Here is a 10,390-nt window from a genome sequence, read left to right as displayed (position 1 = left end):
AATTCATTGTTCCATCAATGATGGCAAGCCGTCCTGGCCCAGATGCAGCAAAACAGGCCCAAACCATGATACTACCACCACCATGTTTCACAGATGGGATAAGGTTCTTATGCTGGAATGCAGTGTTTTCCTTTCTCCAAACATGACGCTTCTCATTTAAACCAAAAAGTTCTATTTTAGTCTCATCCGTCCACAGAACATTTTTCCAATAGCCTTCTGGCTTGTCCACGTGATCTTTAGCAAACTGCAGACGAGCAGCAATGTTCTTTTTGGAGATCAGTGGCTTTCTCCTTGCAACCCTGCCATGCACACCATTGTTGTTCAGTGTTCTCCTGATGGTGGACTCATGAACATTAACATTAGCCAATGTGAGAGAGGCCTTCAGTTGCTTAGAATTTACCCTGGGGTCCTTTATGACCTCGCTGACTATTACACGTCTTGCTCTTGGAGTGATCTTTGTTGGTCGACCACTCCTGGGGAGGGTAACAATGGCCTTGAATTTCCTCCATTGGTACACAATCTGTCTGACTGTGGATTGGTGGAGTCCAAACTCTTTAGAGATGGTTTTGTGACCTTTTCCAGCCTGATGAGCATCAACAACGCTTTTTCTGAGCTCCTCAGAAATCTCCTTTGTTCATGCCATGATACACTTCCACAAACATGTGTTGTGAAGATCAGACTTTGATAGATCCCTGTTCTTTAAATAAAACAGGGTGCCCACTCACACCTGATTGTCATCCCATTGATTGAAAACACCTGACTCTAATTTCACCTTCAAATTAACTGCTAATCCTAGAGGTTCACATACTTTTGCCCCTCACAGATATGTAATATTGGATCATTTTCCTCAATAAATAAATGACCAAGTATAATATTTTTGTCTCATGTGTTTAACTGGGTTCTCTTTATCTACTTTTAGGACTTGTGTGAAAATCTGATGATGTTTTAGGTCATATTTATGCAGAAATATAGAAAATTCTAAAGGGTTCACAAACTTTCAAGCACCACTGTATATAAATAAATAAATAAAATCTGGAGCCCGCCGAGCCTATTCCCTGCTGTAGAGACGAGTGAAGCCATCTGGCTGCCATGTTACCAGTCGCGTTGCGTGTGTTTGGTTTGTGTGTTAAAGCGTCGTATCTGATCAATTTTGCCCTAAGAAAAGTATTTCTTTAGTTTTTATTCCTTTCCCAGTTCAGTCTCTATTTTTTTGCTCTTACTATTATTTTTCCAGAGATTAATTAAATTTTTAGTTGTACAGGAAATCATATATCGGACACCGTCTGGGAAATATGATTTAGAGTATTTATCAGTATACCTGCACTCAATTTAAACTAAAATCATGCAGTTAAAACAGTCAGTCAAACCCATTTTGTCAGTTTGTACAAGTGGGTGTGATGTGTAGATAATCTACACTGGAGATCAAAATTAGAGAACAACTTATAAAAACTTGAATAATTTTGAAATAATACCATCTTCACTGCTCAACAGTTAAATGACATTTTATTGTGTCCATATCATGGTTCAACAACATTTTTTTCACAAAATGACTAAAGGCATTTCACAAAAAAAAATATTTTTCAGAAAACGCACTGATCAAAATTAGAGAACACACTGATCAAAATTAGAGAACAACAATCTGGAACAAAAATCTGAAGGTTACAACAGTCAGCAATTAGTAAGAAGTGTATAGGCCTCTGCTGTGATTGACTTCAGCACATCTGCGGCCACAGGATAGCACTAGTCTCTCACACTGCTCTGGTGTGATTTTGGTCCATTCTTCTTCCAGCCTCCTCCACAGTTCGGTGATTGTAGAGGGTTTCTTGACCATAACTTTGTCACCAAGGATTTTCCAGAGGTTCTCTATTGGGTTGAGATCAGGACTCTGGGCAGGCCATGCCATTAATTCAATGTTTTCACCTTCAAGGAAATTCTTTACCCGTTTTGCTGTGTGACATGGAGCATTGTCCTGCATAAAGACTGCAGGCTGATTGGGCGATGAACGCAAGTAAGGAACCATGTGCTGTTGAAGAAGGTTCTGATACACATTTGCATTCACTCGGCTATGTAGCTGTACAAGAGGCCCAACTCCCGCAGCAGAAAACATGCCCCAAACCATGACACTTCCTCCTCCACCTTTCACTGACTTCTTTACACACTTTGGGTTTAGTCTTTCTCCAATGTGTCGCCGAACATAATGCTTCCCATCAGACCCAAATAAATTAAATTTGCTTTCATCACTGAAGTGAACCCTGGACCAGTTCTCCTCTGTCCACACAACATGCTCCTCAGCAAAGCTCAGTCTAGCTTTTTGATTTTTTTTGCTAATGAGAGGTTTGGTCACTGCAGTGTGGGCCTTCAGTCCAAATGCTCTTAAACGGCGAGCCACTGTATGGCGAGACAGATCCTTACCATGTTCAGCACTGAACTGGCGAGCAATTCCACCTGCAGTATGGAAACGATTACCCATTGACATCCTTCGCAGTGACCTGTCCTCTCTTGCATTTGTCTTCCGTGGACGACCAGCCTTCTTGGGCGACTTGAATGAGTTTGTAGTTTTGTAAAGATTCAATATTCTTGAACTCACAGATTTGGAACGATCAACTTGTCTTGCTATGGCTGATAGGGTCATCCCTTTGGTTTTCATCTGGACAACCTGCTGCCGGAGGCTTTCAGTCACTTTAGAACGACCCACCATCTTGCAAAGTCAATGAAACTGGCAGTTAGAATGCCACTTAAATAGGGGTTGACTGATAATCAAGGAAATTAGCACCATGTGCTAGATTAGCACCATTAAGTGGGAGGCACCTGAAAGTGTTCTCTAATTTTGATCAGTGCATTTTTTGCAAAATGCAGGTTTTTTGTTGAAATGCGTTATCCATTTTGTGAAAAAGTGTTGTTGTAGCATGGTATAGACCAGGGGTGTCAAACCTGATCCATAAAGGGCCGTGTGGCTGCAGGTTTTCATTCCAGCCATGCAGCAGCACCCTGATTTGGCTTATTCAATCAACTGACACACCCACCCTTTAATCAAGGGTGGGTGTGGCTGCAAGTATTTGACTGTGTGAAGACAGTTCAGTTGATTGAATGAGCCAAGTCAGGTGTGCTGCTGCATGGCTGGAATGAAAACCTGCAGCCACACGGCCCTTTATGGATCAGGTTTGACACCCCTGGTATAGACACAACAAAATGTCCTTAAACTGTTGAGCAGTGAAGATGGTATTATTTCAAAATTATTCAAGTTTTTATAAGTTGTTCTCTAATTTTGATCTCCAGTGTACATCGTCAGTTGTTCTTAGTTTTCAGTAAATGGAAATAACTCCTGACCAAACCAGAACAATAACGTCTCTCTCTCTCTGTATCCCTCACTGCTGTTTGTGCCTCAGACTCTGGTCCTTCTTTCATTTACGCTCCTGAGGCTGATTTACTCTCTTCGTTTTTCTTTTTGGATTTGAGCCCAGGGTATCTGCACATTTTTCAAGTACAAATGTAAAGACTTTTAAGACCTTTTCAAGACCTCTAAATGGGAAAATTAAGACTGTGCCATGGCAAAGAAAATGATAAATACGACAACTTCAAACTGTTTTCTGCAATAGTTTTTTTTTACTAACTTTAAGAAGAATGCACACAATTGGTGAACAACAGGGTGCATCAACGGCAACGGTTAGACAGCAAACAGCTGAAGCAAAGTCGTGTGTTCTGGTCCTGCAGAACTGCTGTAGCAGCGAGGAGAAGACACCAGGAATCATTTCAAAAACCAAAACAATAAACGGCAAGTAGAACCAGCTGAACAACCTTAGCCGGCATTATTTCAATCCCCAAAGATTATCTTTGGGCCATTATTAAAAAATGTTCTGTTTCCGGTCCACCGGCCGGGTGAGTGCCGTTTGTGCAGTTGAAATTTTTTCTTTAATGCCGATTTTTCGACATTTTTTTCGGGTTCATAAATCTAAAATCGAACTTGACATTTCCGCATTCCCAGGGCTTTCCACTAAGGCTCATACTAGCCAGCCATGACAAATAAGTAGCCGCCGGGGGAGTAAACACACAATAAACTCCTGTGCACGCAGTTCCCAGGATTAACTGTATTTTCCACAGACCATTTATTTATTCACTTTACTCAAATACAAAGTAAAATGGCAGTAAATCTTTTCTTTTCTTGCGTATTGCATCATGAGGCGTTCCTGGCTTGTAAATCTCTTATTTTCGGTGCATGACACATTCACGCAGCTGAGCATGCTATGAATTAACAACGACAACGGTCTGCAGTGGGGCGACACAATTACACACTCAGCCAACATTTCTCCATTTGTGTATGAAAATACACTCCAACCACTCAGTTTGGGCTCATTTACAACCAACGGTGTCTTTTGATGCCAGCACGTAATTGAACGAGAGAAGACTGGTTTACCGGAGACTAAATAAGCGTTATCTCTGCTTCTGTTCCCTCCGACGGCCCCGACACACTACTGCCTCCGCCGAGTGCGCGCACACACCGCATGTCGGGGCCGCGGATGAGTTACTCTCCCCTGATCAACGAAGTCTGCGGGGAATTTGTGGTTATTATCGGTACAAACAGCGCGAATCACAACTTAAATGAGTGCGGTTCAGTTTGACATTATTGTCAGTCCGTTAGATAAACATTTAATTAAAATCGAAAATTAATATTTAGAGCCTGTGGGCTACAAAATAATAGTCATTAAAGTAGCCGGCTGGACTTAATTGTGTAGTCGGCTGTATGGCGGCAGCCGGCGCTTGTGGAAAGCCCTGTCGAATCAGCTCTGTGCATGCGCTGTGCGGCACAAAAACATGTCCGCCACCATGAAGGAAGGAGATCCGGAGTTTTCAAACATTTGCTTAAGTGTGAAATCGCAAAATGGTATTCTAGCGAACAACAAAATAGTAAAGATTCAGAAAAACAAATCATTCAGTGATCATTTTAATAGTGTAATTTCATCCGAACCAGGCCTAACGCTCGATTTAGAACTACAAAAAGTCCGTGTGTCGGACATTTTAAGTACCTTTGTAAAAGTTTTGCAAATGTTGCAGTCAGCATTTAAAATGCTAAAAGTTTTTGTACAAGTTTCAGTTGATTAAACTGTCATATTTTATTAAATGTGTCTGCTTTTGTAATAAAAAAGTACTGAAAGAAAAAGCAGAGACAGCATTGCGATTTCTTATCCATCCATATATATATATATAAAAATCCCTCCCTCCCAACTGAAAATTTTTTTGCTCACCCGGTGGACAGGAAACGGATTTTTTTAAGGATGGCCTTGATGTGTGATTTTGTGTCCGACAGCAAAATCAGTGTGAGTGTGGTACAGTACACAGCTGGCTGAGGAAGTTCTCGAGTATCTTCTGCATTATAGCAGGTAACAGCGTAAACCTGTTTCTGCAGTCATACAATCATCAGAGCGTTACATTAAACACAGAAAAACAACCGTCACCTTTCATAACCATTATCAATATTAATCAATGTGTTGTAATAACTAAACTAATTATCATCAGTGCAATTGTTATATCAATGTTCATTATTCAAAAATAATCATTATCTATAATCCATGAATAATTGTTTGTATTACTACTACTACTAATAATAAACTACTTTTTTAATAATAATTTTTAAAAAATTAACTCAATTTTATAACATTTTAATAATCACTACTTATTAGCTATATTAATTAATTGAGTAGCAATTATTATAATTCAGTATTATTAATTACTACTTAATTAATGAGCAGTGATTATCAAAATGTAATTTAATAATAAGTAGTGATTATTAAAATGCTATAAAAGTGAGTTATAAGATTAGTTAAAATTATTATTAAAAAAGTAGTTATTATTATTAGTAGTAATACAAACATTCATGGATTATAGATAATTTGTTTTTAATAGTGAACGTTGATATAACAATTGAACTGATAATATTAACAACAAGTATTACTGGTAGTATTATTGTTTATTATTATTATTAGTAGTAGTAGTAGTAGTAATTTTATATCAATGTTCACTATTTTAAAAAAATCATCTATAATCCATGAGTATTTGTTTGTATTCTACCAATTACTACGTTTTAATAATTATTTGTAATAATTTTTAATAACTTAATTTTATAACATTTAATAATCCCTAGTACTTATTAATCACTAATTCATAAGTAGTAATGATTAATAATCAATAATTACTATTACTACTAATTATTATTAGTGGTTAATATTATTCTTATTATTATATTAAAAACACTGTTGTAGATGATAAGTAATAAAACTAAAAAACTTTGTGCAAATTATTTATATTGTACTATATTTAGAATTATTGTATTTTCTGGAGTTCTTTTTAATTGAGTTTTGAAATAAAGGTTGTTTATATATCTATATTAAACTTAGTATAATAAACAATGTTAATTATGTCAAAAATGATGCTAATCATTATTATTATTAGTAGTATTATGTCCTATAAGTCCAATTTTCCACCTGACTCTTGTGCGCATGCGCGAACCCCCCTGCGTTTCACTCCGGAGCGCTTGACCTCCAAGGGCCTCTGCATGCTCTTGCGACAAGGCTTTCGCAGATAGCTTTTCGCAGACAGTTGTAATTTATCGTTGAGCGGGGAGTAATAGGCGTGCGCGATGTTATTCACCGCCACAACGCAAGGGGGCGCAAAATCGCTAGGAGTAGTTGGTGGGTGTGGTTAGTGGAGTGTTTATCCTCCGGTTACTTATAATGACTAAAACTTTTTTTTTTTTTTATAATGACTAGAACTGGAGTCGTATAGATGTACGTACTTCCTCGATCAACCGCTCTTCGTGCTGCTCCATCTTCGCTCGTGTTTTTAAAAATGGCGGTCGTGAAAACAAAACAAACCGGGAAAGTAGGGAAGCGGAAGTGCGTGTACAGCGGATGTAGAGTGGACCAATCAGAGCCCTCTTGTCTGCGAGGCTTCTGCGGTGGTCACAATTTTTGGGAGGTGCGCGCAGAGCGTCTGCGAAGGGGGGGCGGCTACGCAGACACTGTCTGCGAGGACTGGGTTGTCAGCATAAATTGGCCTTAACGCGCGTGCGCCTTGTGTCGGTGAAAAGCCAGTTTCCCAGTGGGCGTGTCCCCAGCGCTGCGGTACTGGCTTTAAACACATTTGTGCGATCCAGCGCTTTTTATCGCAAACGATTCTTCTCCTTATTTTGGGGGTATTTGTCATCCCCCAACCACTTGTCGTTAAACAGACATCTTCCCATAATTATCAACGCTTTCTAGAGCCCACGTAAACTACCTGCGCATCTCTCACTCTTCACAACCACCGCACCACACCGCCTCCACCACACCGCACCACACCCACACCACACCGCCTCCACCGCACCACGCCACACCGCACCGCACCACACTGCCTCCAGTAGCCTCCTAACATTAGTTCTTGATCTACAGAACGCACAGAACCAATGCTGCCCCCAAAAGGTGCGCTGGTCACTTTTAAAATTACAGTTAAAAAAATACCCCAAACCGGATGGAGACATTTCACTCGTTCGGTCCAATATTAAATTTAATACCTCCCTTTCGAAAATTCCAGTCGTTCCAAACAATTTAAGACGTTTTTAGGAATTGAAAACCGAAAGCTGTATTTAAGACTTTTTAAGGACCCGCAGGAACCCTGTGAGCCGTTGAGCTCGAGCGCTCACATTCAATATCAAAACACATCTAGGCTTTGATCCTGTCTGGGACGTTTCCATCGAAAATCTGGCCCAGTCCCAGTGTTCATCCCAGATATCAATGTCAGATTTTCAACAAAAATAGACAAGATGATGAGATGGATTTTCTGTTTTTTTTTTCTTTCGCTCTTGGAAACCATCATAAAATGCTCTCGGGCCTCCATGCAAACAACCCTGTGCCAAGGGTGCAGATGACAGGGGGGACATGTCCCCCCCACCCACCGTCCCTACGTAAGGCACCAAACATAAGTAGAAAAAGTGAGGATTAATGTTCCGTTAGTTAGGCTAACTTACATTGCAGCACAAAGTTGAAATGGCAGCAGCAGCCTCATCAGTGATCAATCCACATTACACCGATTCAAGAAGGGGAAAGGCTGGAGCAGATCCTCACAGAGTTGGGAAAGCAAGGTGTTCAATTTTCCACGTAATTCTCGGTTAATAACTGCACAGCTCATCCATTTGGTGTTTCTGATACGACTAATGGTGCGTTCAGTTGTACTTGTAAGTTGGAAGTTTGAAGTCGGAAAAGCATTGAAATCCAGCATCTACCAGCATAAACGTTGGGGTTTTCGGTTCATTTCATTAACTGTCCATTTTTTTTCGAATTCCATGTTCCATGATGTCCCAGTTTTTAAACTGGGAAGCGGCGGAGAGATGTTTTTGGGACCTACTGAGTCTGCTTCGAGACGGTAAATTTGTTTGGCTGCAGAGGGAATTTTTTTTTTTTTGATCAATTTTGTTGATTGGAAAAAATACTTTTTATTTTTGTGTGAATCTGTTGTTCAAGTGTTTATACTTCTGTTTTCATACACATATGTTTCTAATCATTTACATGAAGGCACGAGTGTGAATCATTTCGATTTTATTTTATTAATTTTTGGACATTCCCTTTTTGTTAGAAGTTACAGTTAAAGTTTCTGTGATGAGATTCTTCATCCTGCTGAGATCAGCAAATGTTTAAATAAAACATGCAGAAGACATGAAGTTTTGGAGCGTGATTAACATACCAGACACATAACAATTTGATCATGTATGGCTAGTGTTGACCAGGTAGGCCTTTGTCTACCAATGTTCATTCAGTTAGAAAACTCACAATTCTCATGTATATTGAAGCTTCAGTGTACACACACACAATATTATATATATATATATTATATATATACACACACACAAAATGGAATCATTTGCTGACAGCTCAGTCCCCCCCAGTTCAACAATCCTATGAGCGCCCCGCCCTGTGCACACGTGTAAAAGTGATCACATCCTATCAATACTCTCAGGTGAAATATCCGTCCACAACCTTTGACCTGATGGTTTGTACAGTTCACTGCTGCACGTGCAGCCATTTTTTTCTCTCAAGCTACAGAAATAACTTGTCCAGTTCAGTGTAGCTTCCAGTCGCCTGAATAACTGCTCTGGGATGGGATGGGACAGGACGGGACGGGACGGGTAAGACGGCGGCCAGATGACTTCACTCTGAAGAGTGTATAAGCTCAGTGAGTATGAGGGGGCGTGTCACTGTCATTACCCAAAGTCTCATTCCGCAGAGTTCACTAGCGCCACCTACAGCTCACAGACATGTACAGCAGCTTTTAATTTCTACACCACAGCAGTGTTGCAGGGACTTTACACAGTGCTCCATTTTAAAATCTCATCATCTGTAGCCGCTTTATCCTGTTCTACAGGGTCGCAGGCAAGCTGGAGCCTAACTTGTGTAATTTTTATGGGCCTTTTTATTTGGTCTATTTCCACACACACTTTGTACGAATTAGTACAGGCTGCTTCTGAGAAGATACAAACACAGCAGTGAACATTTAAAGGAGAAATCACTCATCCCAATGCGCTGTTTGGTTGCTTCATGGGGCGGGGCCAGTGGACACACTGGGGAGCCTGGGCCCACCTGAAGGATCTGGCAAACTGAGACCGTGGGATAAAGGGGAAGATGTGGGCAACGTTCAGCCCTGACAAAACAGCAAAACCTTTGTTTAAACAGAAACAGTGCTGGATCGAAGCCCCTGGTGTGTTTATGCAAGCGTTGCAGCTCTGGCAGCTGAAAAGACTATTTTTGGCATTCTTTTCAAAGACAGGTGCTGGGAAAAACAATTATATTAAAAACTTTACTATTTAATACTTACTACAAACCTCTTCAGTTGTCGTGCACACCAAGCTCCAGTGGACACATTCAGAGAGGACAGGAGGAGGAGCCACTGTGCACACAGCCTCTTTAATAAGGCAGGGTTTATACACACGCTCACTACTGATTGGGTAACACCTCTGACACGCCCACCAAATAGTACCTCAACGCCTACTGTACGTTTTACCCCATCTCCCAGAAATATTAGGCCAGAAACCAGAACAAAACCCTGCACATCTGTTTTCAGATTGAACACGCCCCTCCTGACCCCCCCAGAGTAATTGGAGGCTCTGAAAAAGCAGAAGGGGTGCCTTTTCATTCCTGCATTAGCAGGTTATGTTTATAAAGTTCAAGTAAAAAGTGCAGAAAGTAAATGTGTTATATAAACACTGACTGGCATGCAACCATTAAGTCAAGTTTATTTATATAGCGCTTAGCAATCAACATTGTCGCAAAGCAGCTTTACAGAATTTGAACGACTTAAAACATGAGCCAATTTTATCCCTAATCTCTCCCCAATGAGCAAGCCTAGCCCAAAGAGGAACAGCATAAAG

The sequence above is a fragment of the Neoarius graeffei genome, chromosome 18 (assembly GCF_027579695.1).
Source record: "Neoarius graeffei isolate fNeoGra1 chromosome 18, fNeoGra1.pri, whole genome shotgun sequence".
Lineage (NCBI taxonomy): Eukaryota > Metazoa > Chordata > Actinopteri > Siluriformes > Ariidae > Neoarius > Neoarius graeffei.
The sequence above is the reverse complement of the archived record's forward strand: the minus strand, read 5'-3'. Positions refer to the sequence as shown.